This window comes from Paroedura picta, chromosome 1 (genome assembly GCF_049243985.1).
Source record: "Paroedura picta isolate Pp20150507F chromosome 1, Ppicta_v3.0, whole genome shotgun sequence".
In the NCBI taxonomy this organism is placed as follows: Eukaryota; Metazoa; Chordata; class Lepidosauria; order Squamata; family Gekkonidae; genus Paroedura; species Paroedura picta.
The window spans coordinates 19,509,276-19,525,372 of record NC_135369.1 but is presented as its reverse complement, the minus strand read 5'-3'; the positions used below and the strand labels follow the sequence as shown (position 1 = coordinate 19,525,372).

Here is a 16,097-nt window from a genome sequence, read left to right as displayed (position 1 = left end):
AAGGAAGGAAGGAAAGGAAACTGGGAATAGAACTCCCCCCGCCCCCGGAGCTCTGAATTCTGCACTGAATATTAATTTGTCTTTCTGTAATGACAGACTACATATAGCTGTGAGTACAAGGAGATCTGGTATGAGACACCACACACACAATTTAGAGTCATAAATGGAGGCTACTTTTAGCAAGACCTGATGAGCAAGGTTGTTCACAATAGGCTGATCCTGCATTGGAGAAGGGGGTGGACTAGAAAGGCCTGTGTGGCCCCTTCCAACTCTATGTTTCTAGGATTCCAAAATGGGAAGTTTGGTGTAGTGGTTAGGACTTCTAATCTGGCGAGCCGGGTTTGATTCCCTGCTCCCCCACATGCAGCCAGCTGCGTGACCTTGGGCTCAACACAGCACTGATAAAGCTGTTCTGACCGAGCAGGAATATCAGGGCTCTCTTTGCCTCACCCACCTTAAAACCTCTGTTGTAGGGAGAGGAAAGGGAAGGTGACTGTAAGCCGCTTTGAGATTCCTTTGGCTAGAGAAAAGCGGCATATAAGAACCAACTCTTCTTCAACCTCACCGAGTGTCTGTTGTGGGGAGAGGAAAGGGAAGGAGATTGTAAGCCGCTTTGAGACTCCTCTGGCTAGAGAAAAGCGCCATATAAGAACCAACTCCTCGTCTTCTTACAGAGGTCATTAATTCCCCGAATGGCTGTGAGTCAGAAATGACTTGAGAGCGCTTCACACAGACATAGTTTTAGGGTTGGCTCTTATGTTCCACTGCTGGTGGCCTCCTCCATCAAAGGAAGACTTCTTTCCGTCAGCTGGAAGCCTGTGTACCTCAGAAATCATCCTTCTCTGCTGGAGGAAGTCTTTCTCCCTTGAAGGAGGGCTTGGCAGACGTCACGGCGCTATAAAGACTGTTAGTTTTTAAGGTGCCAACCGGGCTTCATTTATTTAGCACAAGACAGTCCTGTTTAGCAGGAGGGAGTCACAGGGTCCAACCTTGAGCCTTGTGCATCTGAATATATCTTCACAGCGGATTCCAGACGAGGATTATGGGGGAAAGCTATCTTTAGGTTCTGCCTGTCTTGAGGCCTGTTATCAGAAGCAGGGCAGCCAAAGCCTCGGGGTGAGGTCTCAAAAGATGCAGTCCCCATTCTAACCCTCATGGCAGCAAAGATGTCGCCGAGAATATAAATGGCAGCCAAAGGATTACCGAGTCGGAAACAAAATGGGATAAAAAAAAAAAATTAAGAATGTGCGCTGAGGTGCCTCCAAAACGTTTGCGAACTCAAGGTGGCAAATTTGAAAGGATAGCTCATTCTCACCACCGATCCTCCCTCTCATCCCCCCCTTCCCAAACTGAGTGGAGCAATTCACACCCTGAGCAGAACAGAACAGTGGCAATCTTAAAATAGGCACGGGGCAGGGCAAGATCCTGAGGGGCTCCAGATTGTCGCAAGGGGGGCTTCCCCTGTGATTGAGGGGACTTCCCCTGTCTGCTCAGGTGCATAGATTAGAGGGGACACTGCCTGCCGCTTTAGACATGTACAACCCTGCTTTTCTCCTCAATGGGGTCTCAAAGCAGCTGATCCCCACACTCTCATCTATTTTATCCTGACCACAACAACCCTGCGAGGTAGATTAAGCCAAGAGAGCGACTGGTCCAAAGTCACCCAGCAGGCATCCATGGCAGAGAGAGCACAACACACATCTCACAGCAAGTTCTCCATCAGCCTCGTCAAAAACTGCCAGGAGCCTGGCGTAGGAGAACTTCCTGGGTGATCCCACTCTTGTTTTTATTTTTCAAGATGTTTGGGAAACTTTTCAAAATGCCATGAACCAGGCCGTGAACGGGAACAGCCACGGCAGAACTGGGAAGTTCCAAATTTGAAAGGAAGGCCTGACTTTCCCACCTTGGTGTGCGTGTATGTCCCATCACAGACATTCCAGAGCTGTTGCAAATTAAAGGTAAAGGTAAAGGTATCCCCTGTGCAACCACCGGGTCATGTCTGACCCTTGGGGTGACGCCCTCTAGCGGTTTCTTGGCAGACTCAATACGGGGTGGTTTGCCAGTCCCTTCCCCAGTCATTACCGTTTACCCCCCAGCAAGCTGGGTACTCATTTTACCCACCTCGGAAGGGTGGAAGGCTGAGTCGACCTTGAGCCGGCTGCTGGGATTGAACTCCCAGCCTCATGGGCAGAGCTTTCAGACTGCATGTCTGCTGCCTTACCACTCTGCGCCCCAAGAGGCTCTTTGCCAACTAATTTGGGGAATCCTTGAAGGTTTAGGGGTGAGGCGTTTAGGGGTGAGGGACCTCAGGAGACACCTGTCCTCCAAAGCAGCCATCCTGTGCAGGAGAATTGACATCTGTAGCCTCGAGATCACTTATAATTCCAGGAGAGCTCCAGGTTCCAGCCCTTATTATAGGCCATTATATGGTGAATCAATCCCAGGTAACATGGGGGCAACTATTGTCGACAAAACAAGACACGGCGCTGGAGAAAGAGCCTCTCAGCCTTCAGTTCAGCACCTCAATTTCATGCTCACGCTCTTGCCCTGCCCCACCCTTTCCGTCGCTCTGTGGGTGGCAGCACACATGTGACCCACACGAGCTGCTTATCTATGCCAGCTGGCCAATGTATTGTCATTATAAAAATGAACAGAAGCGGCTGAAATCCTGTCATAATCACAAGACTCCTGCAGCGGAGACCTTGGCTTCCTTTCCCCTGCGCTCCAGCAGTTTTTTGTCAGGCATGCGGAATCCCGCAGTGGGGCAGGCGAGCTCATCGCCTTCATCTCCCCGCAGGCCAAACAGGGTCTTTGAACCAGGCGGAGAAGCTCCAAGGCGGGAGTCGGCCGCCTCAGAAGAGCCCTGCACGCTTCGGAGGTGTCTGCCACCGAATGCCACGGGGGAGCCGGAACGGCCTACGGTCCCTTAGTCATGACACGCAGGGAAGGGTTGTGGAAGGGGAGGGGGAAACGCTACAAGCCTCCCGTGGGGAGAGATGTCTGAAAGGAGATGGGTTTTGTGTTAGCTTTTGTCAGTGCGGAAAGGCTGAATCCGCGAAAAGGAGAAGCCAAAAAGGAGAAGACACTGTGTTTTTTATATCCTGCTTCTTCTCTGCCTTAAGGAGTCTCAAACTTACGATCGCCTGCCCTTCGTCTCCCCACAAAGGGCACCTTGTGAGGCAGGACGGAGAGAGTTTTGAGAGAACTGTGCCTGGCCCAAGGTCACCCAAATGGATTCATGGGGAGGAGGGTTACAGAATCTGATACGGTGCTTCAGACTAGAGACTGCTGCTCTTAACCACGAGACCACACATAATGAACATATGGAATTTACAGCTTCAAGTTGCAGCCATTACTTAGAACAGCGGTCCACAACCTTTTTCAGGTTGCGGACCGCTGCCAAGGGGTAGGCGGAGAGGGCGACCCAGGGCCCCCATGCATGCACGGCATGTGTGGACCTGCTGCGCATGCACATTTGACCCAGCGGGACCGCAAACGCGCACGCGCAGGAATTTCGCACCTGTGTGGGGCTGCCACGCATGCACATTTGTGCTCCTGGCAGGGGTGCAAATGCGCATGCGTGGAAGCTCTGTGCATGTGCACATGCACAAAACTGCCATGCATGCATGTTTGCGCCTCCATCGGGCGAAAATACACATGTGCGGAAGCTCTGTGCATGTGCACATGCACGAAACTGCCACACGTGTGCATTTGCGCCCCATTGCACGAAAATGTGCATGCATGGCAGGTCCGAGCATGCACATTTGCCATGCCGGCATGCCGGTGGCTGCGCTTCCCTCCCCTCCCCCTCCCGCAGCAAGAAGCTTGCTGAGCCGCAAGCTAATCGGCCGCTTTGGCGGCCGCTTTGCTCACGGCCTGGCGAGCTTCTCACTGCGGAGGGGGGCGGAGAGAAGGAGCCATGGCCCAGTGCCGAAGCTCTCATGGCCCGGCACCGGGCCCCAGACCGGGACCACTTACTTAGAGCCTAACCCAGCCCATCTCAACTTTAAAACCCATAAAATATTCTTCATGCTTCGAGAACCGTGGTGCAACTGTGCATAATACGGTTGGGAAGCATGCCCAATCAGGGCCTCACCCCTTCCCACCCTCTCTGTGCCCATCATTGGTCATTTAGGGAGGGGGTGGGTGGGTCGACATGACCATAACACCTGATAAATGTTTTAACACATTTTAAAATTATATTAAAAATTAATTAACTCCCACCATATGGAAAAGTCTTCCTGGACCTTCAAGAAGCCTCAGGGCCATCAAGAAACCCCAGACTGAAGAAGCCTGGTCTTACCAGACAAGGGAAGCATACATGATATGGTATAGTCCTATCTTGGGAGATCTTGGCAGCTAAGCAGGGTGAGTATTGGGGGGAAGGGGTGGAGACCACCAAAGAAGACTCTGCAGAGGAAGGCAATGACAAACCACCTCTGCTTCCCACTTGCCTTAAAAGCCCCTTGCTGGGGTTGCCATAAGGAACATACACGATGTTTTCTGGTGACTCCATCAGGGCAGCCGAGAGTTTCTTCAGCATTTTTGGCACCAGCTCTCACTCTCCCCCCTCCCCACTCCCACAATCTGCATCTAAAGATGTCTATTCCTGTTCCATCCACATGCCTGTGGGACAGACTGGAATTTCTAAATCGCAAGGAAGAGAAGACGGCAAGAAATAGCAATCCTTAACTAGGCAGGCACAAGTACCAACAGGCAAACATGAGAGAAATGCTATTTCTGGTTGGACACTTAGAGCACTTTACAAAAGGATTAGACAAATTCAGAAAAGGTGCAAGTCTCTTAATAGCTACAGCCATGATAGCTAAATAGAGCCTTCATGATCAGGGGAGTGTACTTTGGTATACAAATTTTTGGGGAGCAACCACATGGAATGGCTGTTGGTTTGGTGACCTGCCCTAAAGTATCTAGGCTAGTCTTTGGTGATAAAAGGATGCTGGACTAGGCAGATGAATAGATGGATGGATAGATAATCAATGGACAGATGGATGGATAGATGATGGATGGATGGATGATCAATGGATGGATGAATAGATGATCAATAGATGAACGGATGGATAGATGATCGATGGAGGGATGGATAGATGGATATATGATCAATGGATGGATGAATAGATGATCAATAGATGAACAGATGGATAGATGATTGATGGAAGGATGAATAGATGATCAATGGATGGATGGATGGATGGATGGATCTATGGATGGATGGATGGATGGATGGATGGATGGACAGATGATCAATAGATGAATGGATGGGCAGATAGATGGATGGATAGATATCAATAGAGGGATGGATAGATGATGGATGGATGGATAGATAGATGATCAATAGATGGTTGGATAGATGATCAATAGATGGATGGATAGATGATGGATGGATGGATGGATGGATAGATGATCAATAGATGGATAGATGATCAATGGATGGATAGATGCTGGTCAGATTCAACAGCTTTTCTACAGTATGTTCTTAGAAAATGGAGGAGAGGGCTTCTACTGCAAAGAATGTGGGAGCACGTCAGATTGGGCAGAATACAGAAAGCTGCCACGTGCTAACATCTCAGCTTGCTGCAGGTAGATAATCAGTGGTATTTGCACAGCCACACATAACTTGCACTTTTCAAAATGCGGTTATTATTCCCATGGTACCAGCAAAAATAAATACAGGTTGGTCACAATAATAATTTAAAAAATGGACACTAGGGAGTAAAACAGCAGAGGGTGGGAGGGGAACAGAACCAAATTTGGGGAAACATTTAAATTGGGTTTACTGGGGATAAGGTATAAGGGGTTAAGATTTATTATCTGTTTGGCAGGGGAGATGGAAGAAATTGTTAAGCACCCCCCCCCCCCGTCCTCCTACAGAGCTGAGTGGTCTGGGTCTCCACTTGTGCAGATGCATAGAATCATAGAATCATAGTTGGAAGGGACCTACTGGGTCATCTAGTGCAACCCCCTGCACTATGCAGGACACTCACAACCCTATCGCTCATCTAATGTAACCTGCCACCCCCTTGAGCCTTCACAGAATCAGCCTCTCTGTCAGATGGCTATCCAGCCTCTGTTTAAAAATCTCCAAAGATGGAGAACCCACCACCTCCCAAGGAAGCCTGTTCCACTGAGAAACCGCTCTAACTGTCAGGAACTTCTTCCAGATGTTTAGATGGAATTTCTTTTGAATTAATTTCATCCCATTGGTTCTGGTCCGTCCCTCTGGGGCAAGACACAACAATTCTGCTCCATCCTCTACATGGCAACCTTTTAAATACTTGAAGATGATTATCAGATCCCCTCTCAGTCGTCTCCTCTCCAGGCTAAACAGACCAAGCTCCCCCAGCCTTTCCTCATATGTCTTGGTCTCCAAACCCCTCACCATCTTTGTTGCCCTCCTCTGGACACACTCCAGTTTGTCTACATCCCTCTTCAACTGGGGTGCCTAAAACCGCACACAGTACCTAAAGTGAGGCTGAACCAGAGCAGAGTAAAGCGGTGTCATCGTCTCCCGTGATCTGGAGATGATATGCAGAAATTAAACAGAGATGCAGAAACTAAACAGAGTAGACTACAACCTCCTGAATGTCTGCCTCTTGTGTGAATAGGGTTGCCAAACTCCTGGTGGGCTCTGGAGATTTCTCAGAATTACAACTGATCTCCAGGTGACAGAGGTCAGTGTCCCTTAAAAAAAATGGCTGCTTTGGAGGGTGCTCTCCATGGCTTTATACTCTGCTGAGGTCTTTCTCCTGCCCAAACCGCAGGTTCCACCCCCAAAATCACCAAGAATTTCCCAACCCAGAGCTGGTAAATAGAAGTAGATGCAGAGAGACCAAGATAAGGTTATCAGCTGTGGGGTGGGAAGCACCTGGATATTTGGGGGTGAAGCCTGGGGAAGGAGGGGCTTAGGGAGGGGTGCCCATTTCTCCAGGAGGATTGATCTCTGATGCCTGGAGATCAGTTGTAATTCTCAGAGATCCCCAAGTCCCACCTGGAGGCTGGCAACCCTAGATCAAGGTCACTATAATTGCAGAGAGATACCATGCTTTTGGCATCATGCTTTTTACTACCCAAAGGAGTCCCAAAACGGCTTACAAACACCTTTCCCTTCCTCTCTCCACTCCTCTCCCTGTGAGGTTTGTGATTCTGAGAGAGCTCTAACAGAACTGCTTTGCAAGAACAGCTCTGGAAGAAAATGAAAATTGTGACTGGCCCAAGGTCACTCAGCTGACTGTGTGGTGAATCAAACCTGGCTTTCCAAAGTAGAGTAAGCCGTTTTTAACCACAACACCATTCTGGTTCTCAACAATCTGATTACTGTAAATCAGGGAGTTGGGGAGAGAAGGGACAAGAGGGATGATGGGCAATGATTCTTGTTGGGAGTTAAGCACGAGGTTTTCGATTAGTCCGTTTCTCCTGCAGATGCCAGCGACCGCCTGCCCAGAATCTGCTTCACCCAACCCTGTGATGCAGAAGAACACAGTGAGAAAACATCATTCCTGAGCCACGGGAACCCAGAGGAGCAGCAGGAGCCTGGGAAAGTGAAGGGTGCTGGAGTCACAGCCTCACCAGATTCCTGCTGCAGGCAGCCCAGCCTCAATGCACACAGTAGACAATTGACTCTGATACCACATGATGAAGCAGAAACCTTTGGCTTTCCTCTTCCTTATTCTCGCTCTCCTTCCTAAGCTAGGGGTGCAAACCTGGATGGCTGGATTCTAGGGGCCTGGCGCAAGAGCGCAGGATTAATCTCCTTCCCCAGCCTCAAGGGCAGGCTTCCTCCCCCTACATGAACAAAACACATCGGCTTATGCAATATGAACCAGCTGTACATGCCGCATTTCAGAACCTTCAGGCGGCTCAAGGAAGACTTTAGGATGCTTAGGGCTGATCCTGCGTTGAGCAAGGGGTTGGACTAGATGGCCTGTATGGCCCCTTCCAACTCTATGATTCTATGATTCTAAGACAGCCAGGCTGTATGCTTCAAGGCCACAGCAGAGCAGAACATAAGGTACAAATGCATTCCTTTTGCACCTTGGAAAAGGGGATCTAATAGTTTTTAAACTGTAGGGAACAAAACACAAAACTTTTAAAAGGGTGGCTGGATACCGAGAAGGGAGATACGCCACACCTCCTGCAAACCTGCTTCTAGCTGGAACATAGGGAATATGGGCTGTAACCTAAGCATTGGGGGGGGGGGGGGAGGGTGGACATGATTTTTCTCACCCTAGGTAGTTCAGGGACCATTTCATGTTGCAGAATAATTATATCTGCCCTATGGGATACAATTTAGGTTGAGAAACTCCTGGGGATTTGGGGGCGAAGCCCAAGGAGAGAGGGTTTCAGGAAGGGGAGGGGCTTCAGCGGGGTACAATGCCATAGAGTCTGCCTTCCAAAATGGTCGTTCTCTATCACCTGGAGACCAGTTGTCATAGCAGGAGACCTCCAGCCACCACCTGGAGCCTAACAAGGTAAAAACAGAGCCACAGCAGATAGATAGCAAAAATACCAACAGCACAGCAATTACTGTATAAGCAAGTACAGTTAAGCCATGCCAAAAATTAAGAGCCCCCCGCCCCAACGACCTTACTTCAAATAATACAAGTATAATTGTTTCTTCCCAACAACCAACAATGGCTAGAAAATACGCACATTTTCACAATTTTTTTGGCTATAGCCTTCTTCAGAAATTCTTTTACTGAAATCAAGCAGGTTGGAGCGCAAAAACGGCAGGGAAGACTCTTGACCGGCTCAATAAGGTGGCCAAATTTGGCTACTGGAGCTGTTTTTTTTAGCCACCTGGAGACTGGCACCCCTGGGGAGGAGATGAAGTGGGGGCTGCTGAACCCAACATACTGGGGGAGGCCAGTTGGGAGGAGCAGGTGGGGGAAGAGTTCGGCACCCCCCAAACCTACCTGTGGCTCCTGCACTTGAAACCCCCCCCCACTTTCTGTCTGATCAGCCCATCCTCTCCCCGCAGGCCTAGGCTGCAATTCTGCTCCTCCACGTGGGAGTCGGAAGGACCCAGGAGTCCTGCCTTGGCGAGACCCAGATCATAATTTCTCTAACACGTACAGCGCCTGATTAATTTAAGAAGTCGACGGTGTGGGGGGGGGGAGCGGGGGGAGATGGAGAGGACTCTCAGTCTTGGCTGGCAAGGAGGGGGGGGGTTGGATTTGCCGGGGTGAAACGCCGGGCTCTGATTGGACGGGCTTGCAATTCCCCGGGTTCTCCCTGGCGTCCCTCTGGCCCGCTCCTCCGGCAATCTATTTTAAGCAGCCTGAGCCGTGCGAGGGGGAAAAGGCAAGGCTGCCCCTGAATAATTAATAAAAGCAATAGATCTTCTCCTTGAGCCCAATAAAATCCCAATTAGCTTCTCCCTCCCTGCTTCGGCTCCCCCCTCCCCCCCCCCCCCGACTCCGGAACCGGAGCTCTGCCTACCGGGAAGATAAAACAATGATAACTGAATTATTAGACGGCTGCCTTTGGAACCCTTGACTTGACCATGGAAAGCTCTTCCAATTAGAGGCAGGGGTGAGGGAAAGATCGGCAGCCCCTGAGGCGCTGGAGGAGAATCCTTTGGACAACTGCCCTTGTTGGCCCCGCTTGATCCTGGGGTCCCACCAGCAGCCGCTGCAGGTTTGCCCTTTAATGACACCCCCTGCCCCTAACCAGACCTCTTTTCTATGTGAAAGTTGGACCATGAAGAAAGCTGATGAGGAGAAACTGGATTCATTGGAAAGCTGGTGTTGGAGGAGAGTGTTAAGGATGCCCCCGGCCACCAAAAAGACAAACAAGAGGTTTCTAGGTCTAATCAAGAAGAAGGGTTGGGATTTTAGGCCCAGCTTTCCACTACCCGGAGGAGTCTCAGAGCGGCTTACAATCGCCTTCCCTTCCTCCTCCCCTCATCACATGCCCTGTGAGGTAGGCGAGGCTGAGAGAGCTCTGTCAGAACTGCCCTGTGAAAACAGCTCTAACAGGACTGTGAGTAGCCCAGCTGGTGGCATGTGGGGGAGCGGGGGATCCAAGCTGGATCTCCAGATTAGAGGCCGCTGCTCTAGGCCACGACACCAAGCCTGGACTTTCCCCTAGAAGCCAAAATGTCTAAACTGGAGTATTGTTCTCTGGCCACATTCTGAGGAGACAAGAGTCACTGGCGGAGACAATAATGCTGGGAAAACCAGAAGGCAGCAAGAAAAGAGGGAGACCCAACATGGATGGATTTGATCAAGGACACCATGGCCCAAAGGAGTCTTACAGTCGCTTTCCCTTCTTCTCCCCCACAAGAGACACCCTGTGAGGTAGGTGGGGCTGAGAGAGCTCTGAGAGAACAGATTTTAACAGGGCTGTGACTGGCCCAAGGTGTTCCAGTTGGCTGCATGTGGAGGAGGAGCAGGGAATCAAATCCGGCTCACCAGATTAGAATCCGCTGCTCTTAATCACTACACCAAGCTGGTAGTCCCCACCATCTCCATTTCACTGAGAGCCAGTTTGGTGTAGTGGTAGCTTCTAATCTGGAAAGCCTGCTCCCTCACATGCAGCCAGCTGGGTGACCTTGGGCTAGTCACAGTCCTGTTAGAGATGTTCTCCCAGAGCAGTTCTGTCAGAGTTCTCTTAGCCCCACCTCCCTCACAAGGTGCCTGTTGTGGGGAGAGGAAGGGAAGGCAATTGCAAGCCACTTTGAGACGCCTTCGGGTAGTGAAAAGCAGCATATAAGAACCAACTCTTCTTCATCACTGAAAAATAGAAGATTTAGAAGATCTGACCACAGATTTCTTGCATAATGTGGAAAGGCAGCCAGTGTGTCTGACTAGGATCAGAGAGGCAAATTGTACTTATGTTGAAATTAAAAAATATATATTACAATACTATTTTTTATCCAACATGGCTTCTGTTCTATGACCTGGCAACCCTATCCCCGCCCCCCAATCCTCTGCTGGTAGCCAGGGGGACATGACAACCCTACTTGGTCCAGGAACACACTCTTAGTCTATATCTGCTTCATGCACCCATTCGGAAGAAAGGCAGGACAGAAACAGAGAAAGTTAGTAAATGAATACTGTGCACCTTGAGACTTAGGTCAGAGGCCCCCAACCTTTATTGAGTATACAGGCAGATTGAAATTCTGGCCCAGCATGGCAGGCAGAGCCATAAAACGGCAGCTGCAGCTTCCCCAGTGAACACCCTTGTGCCGTGGTGGCAGCTGCTGCCAAAGCAACGCTTCTTTTTAAAAATATCAAATTTGACTTTAATGATATTATTGTGGCTTTCAAATAGAGCCACTGATTAAGAAATTCTCCTTGGGAGCAAGCATTGTACTGGGGCTTGTTCTGGCTCCGTGACTCTTTGTTGGCATTAATACTCCGATAAAAACTACTATTACCAGCCTTCGCCAGCCTGATCCTCTTCTCTTCCACCGGGTGCCATCGTGGCCAAGGGCACCACGTTAGGGACCTCTGACTTGGGGGAACATTCCACATTTATAGAACCATAGAATCATAGAGTTGGAAGGGGCCATACAGGCCATCTAGTCCAACCCCCTGCTCAACGCAGGATCAGCCCAAAGCATCCTAAAGCATCCAAGAAAAGTGCGTATCCAACCTTTGCTTGAAGACTGCCAGTGAGGGGGAGCTCACCACCTCCTTAGGCAGCCTATTCCACTGCTGAACTACTCTGACTGTGAACATTTTTTTCCTGATATCTAGCCTATATCGTTGTACTTGTAGTTTAAACCCATTACTGCGTGTCCTTTCCTCTGCAGCCAACGGAAACAGCATCCTGCCCTCCTCCAAATGACAACCTTTCAAATACTTAAAAAGGGCTATCATGTCCCCTCTCAACCTCCTTTTCTCCAGGCTGAGAAAATCTATCTGTCTGACTGGGTGTTGCTGCTGTGCAACATGGGAAACTGACCTTCTCACTCCCCTCCACCCGGTCTTTGTCCCTAATATTTTGGCCGCCACGCACACAAGAGCCTTTCCGGGGGCACAGCCTGACTCCCCAGCCCCATGCCAATTGCTCTAACGAATTAGATGTTCAAAAAATGACTCCTCCTCTCCGTTCGTGATGGTGACAGTGGGGAATAATCAGGCCCTCCCCTCCTGCCACATTCCAGCCGCATGCCTTGATGGTGATGCGTTCCAGCAGCGCTCATGTGGCTGCTGCCAGGGGACTGATGGGTGAAATCCAAGTGTCCTTCAAAGGCTGCCCCTGGGCACTTGCGGAATCTCTGCCTTCCAGGGAGAGGGAGGAAAGCAGGAAGGACAGAGCCTCCTTTTTTCTCCTTGACCGTGACACATTGGAAGCAGAGTGAGCCCTCTCCTCCAGCCACCGGAGGTCTCTAAATAGTAGCTGGACAGGCAGAAGAAGAAGAAGAAGAGTTGGTTCTTATATGCCGTTTTTCCCTACCCAAAGGAGGCTCAAAGCGGCTTACAGTCGCCTTTCCTTTTCTCTCCCCACAACAGACACCCTGTGGGGTGGGTGAGGCTGAGAGAGCCCTGATATCACTGCCCGGTCAGAACAGTTTTATCAGTGCCGTGGCGAGCCCAAGGTCACCGAGCTGGTTGCATGTGGGGGAGCGCAGAATCGAACCTGGCATGCCAGATTAGAAGTCCACACTCCTAACCACTACACCAAACTGGCTCTCTGGTACCAAACTGGTACTTACCCTAGGTGCTTTAGGCTCATCCTGCAGTGAGCAAGGGGTTGGACTAGATGGCCTAGATGGCCCCTTCCAATTCTGCAGTTCTAGGATTCTATAATTCTATAATTCTTTCTAACTGTCAGGAACTTCTTCCGGATGTTTAGATGGAATTTCTTTTGAATTAATTTCATCCCATTCGTTCTGGTCTGTCCTTCTGGGGAAAGAGAGAACAACTCTGCTCCATCCTCTACGTGGCACCCTTTTAAATACTTGAAGCTGGTTATCAGATCCCCTCTCAGTTGTCTCCTCTCTAGGCTATACAGACCAAGCTCCCCCAACCTTTCTTCATACGTCTTGGTCTGATGGGAAGAAAGCAGGCTCCTTTGAGATGTGGTGTTGGTTTTATGGATTCTGTGGGCCACCAAAAGGATAAATAAGTGGTGCTAGATCAAATCAAGCCTGACCTCTCCCTAAACAGGAATGACCAAACTGTGGTTCCCCAGACATCCATGGACTACAACTCCCATGAGTCCCTGCCTGCAGCATGCCATCAGGGGATCGTAGAAATTGTAGGCCATGGTCCTCTGCAGAGCCACTGAGCATGCTGGAAAACCACTGAGCATACTGGCAGGGGATCATAGGATTTGTAGTCCATGGACATCTGGAGAGCCACAGTTTGGCCACCCCTGCCCTAGAAGCTTTTGTACTTTGGCTTTTGTACTTCGGTCACATTCTGAGAAGATGAGAGTCTTTGGAAAAAACAATCATGCTAGAAAAAGTGGAAGGCCGCAAAAAAAGAGGAAGACCCGATATGAGATTATCGGAGGTTGAGAGGGGACATGATAGCCCTCTTTAAGTATTTGAAAGGGTGTCACTTGGAGGAGGGCAGGATGCTGTTTCTGTTGGCTGCAGAGGAGAGGACACGCAGTAATGGGTTTAAACTTCAAGTACAACGATATAGGCTAGATATCAGGAAAAAAAAATTCACAGTCAGAGTAGTTCAGCAGTGGAACAGGCTGCCTAAGGAGGTGGTGAGCTCCCCCTCACTGGCAGTCTTCAAGCAAAGGTTGGATACACACTTTTCTTGGATGCTTTAGGATGCTTAGGGCTGATCCTGCGTTGAGCAGGGGGTTGGACTAGATGGCCTGCATGGCCCCTTCCAACTCTATGATTCTATGATTCTATGATCCTGCGTTGAGCAGGGGGCTGGACTAGATGGCCTGCATGGCCCCTTCCAACTCTATGATTCTATGATTCTATGAGATGGATGGACCCTGCTGAGGAAGCCACGGCCCTCTGTTTGCAAGACCTAAGCCAGGTTCTTAACCATAAGATGTTTTGGAAGTGAATTCACAGGGTTGCCGTGAACTGTAAGCGACTTGATCTATCTATCTGTCTGTCTGTCTGTCTGTCTGTCCATTATTATATTTCTATACCGCCTTCCCCTGAGGCTTAGGGCTACAGCAGACTTACATAGCTACCTTTGTAATAAGCTCTCCTCAATAAAATAAAAACCCTCAGCACAGACAAAAACCAGCACAACACACACACACACAACTTTCCACCCAGAGCATAAACAACCAAAGCAGGATGAAAGCTCCCATCTACAGTCCACAAAGGCCTGGGGGAAATAAACACATTGAACCCACTCCTTCAAATGCATCAGGTGGGAGTGGGGGATGCTACCACTGAGAAGGCTCCGTTTCTGGCCGTCACTCCCTCCCTCCCTCCCTCCCTTTTGGCATCCAGAGCAGCTCAGTTTTTCAGCAGGTGCATCGGAGAGCAGGCGGCCCTTCAAATATCCTAAATGTCCCAAATGGCTTGGCACCGGGACAAGACTTTGCACTTTTGGATTGTGCCCAGAATCTAATTGGTAGCTGGCGTCATTTTCTCCGTTCGGAGAAGATGTGTTCCCTGTAATCTGCAGCAGCTGAGAACTTCTGCGGTTACATTCTGAACCCACTGAGCCTTCTGAACGGCCCTCAAATGCAGCCCCACGCAGGATGCCCTGCAGTAAGCTATTTGGGATGCAGACAGAGCACAGAGAGTTCTGGCCACACCCTGGTCTGTCCAGGAACGGCCACAGCTCGTACACTGCCTGAAGCGGACTAGAATAATAGAATAACAGAGTTGGAAAGGACCTCCTGGGTCATCTAATCCAGGGGTAGTCAACCTGTTGTCCTCCAGATGTTCACGGACTACAATTCCCATGAGCCCCTGGCAGGGGCTCATGGGAATTGTAGTCCATGAACATCTGGAGGACCACAGGTTGACTGCCCCTGATTAATCCAAATAAAATATCCCAAATCCCAAATTTCAAAATCTCTGTTAAGATATGAAATTTCCTTCTCCTCCCTTCTGCCACGTTGCCAAGGAGAGGGAAATGGGAAGACGATGGCAAAACCAGTGTCAAAGCGCAAGCAAAGACCACCGCAAAAGCAGACTGAAAGCAAGAAATGCGAGTCCTGAGAGGAGTAGTTTTGTGAGACGAGTAAAAATAATGATTATTAGGTACATAAAAGGCTGCAGCAACGATCGGACCATCACATTAATTTCTCAAGCAAGTAAAATGATGCCCCAAACCTTGCAGCAAATGCTGTGAACATACATGGGATGAGAAAGGCCGGAGGCTCAAGCTGGATTCAGAACAGGAAGAGGCACAAGAGAGCCTGTCGCAAATTTACATCGGTTACTGGAGTATATGAGAGAGTTTCAGAAGGAAATGGGTTTGGGGGGGGGGGTTACCGCAAAGCTTTTGACTATGTGAATCATTAAAAGCTACGGTTGGTTTTAGAAGAAATGGTGTGCCCCAATATCAATTTGTTTTGATGTGCTACCTATACTCATAGAATCATAGAGTTGGAAGGGGCCAGACAGGCCATCTAGTCCAACCTCCTGCTCAAGGCAGGATCAGCCTCAAGCATCCAGGATAAGTATCTGTCCAGCCGCTGCTTGAAGACCACCAGTGAGGGGAGAGCTCCCCACCTCCTTAGGCAGCTGATTTCACTGCTGAACTACTCTGACTGTGAAATCCCCCCCCCCCCGATATCCAGCCAATATCATTCTACGCGTAGTTTAAACCCATAACTTCGGGTCCTCTCCTCTGCTGCCGACAGGAACCTTTCCCTGCCCTCCTCTAAGTGACAACCTTAAAGACAGTAATCCTGTCCCCTCTCAACCTCCTCTTCTCTATTCTGGACAAGAGGCTACCGTTAGCACAGAATACAGAGAAACGGAACAGTTTCCATCGGTGGTGTCAGAAAAGGATAGATCGACTCTCCCTGTCTCCAATCTATATGCAAAACATATCATCGGGAAAGCTGGATTAGATTTCGATGAAGTTGGCGTGAAAACCGGTGGACGGAAGAAATAACAATTTGAGAGGCGCGGGTGACCCCGCATTCCTGGAAGACAATAATGAAAACCTGAAACAAGTGAC

The 16,097-nt window shown here is 49.6% G+C and overlaps 1 protein-coding gene across 11 annotated transcripts in view; it reads right to left on the bottom strand.

Moving 5' to 3' along the window:
- PC (pyruvate carboxylase) overlaps positions 1 to 16,097 on the bottom strand; it is a 444,838-nt gene that overhangs the window by 86,904 nt on the left and 341,837 nt on the right. The gene's annotated exons all lie outside the window — the stretch shown is intronic.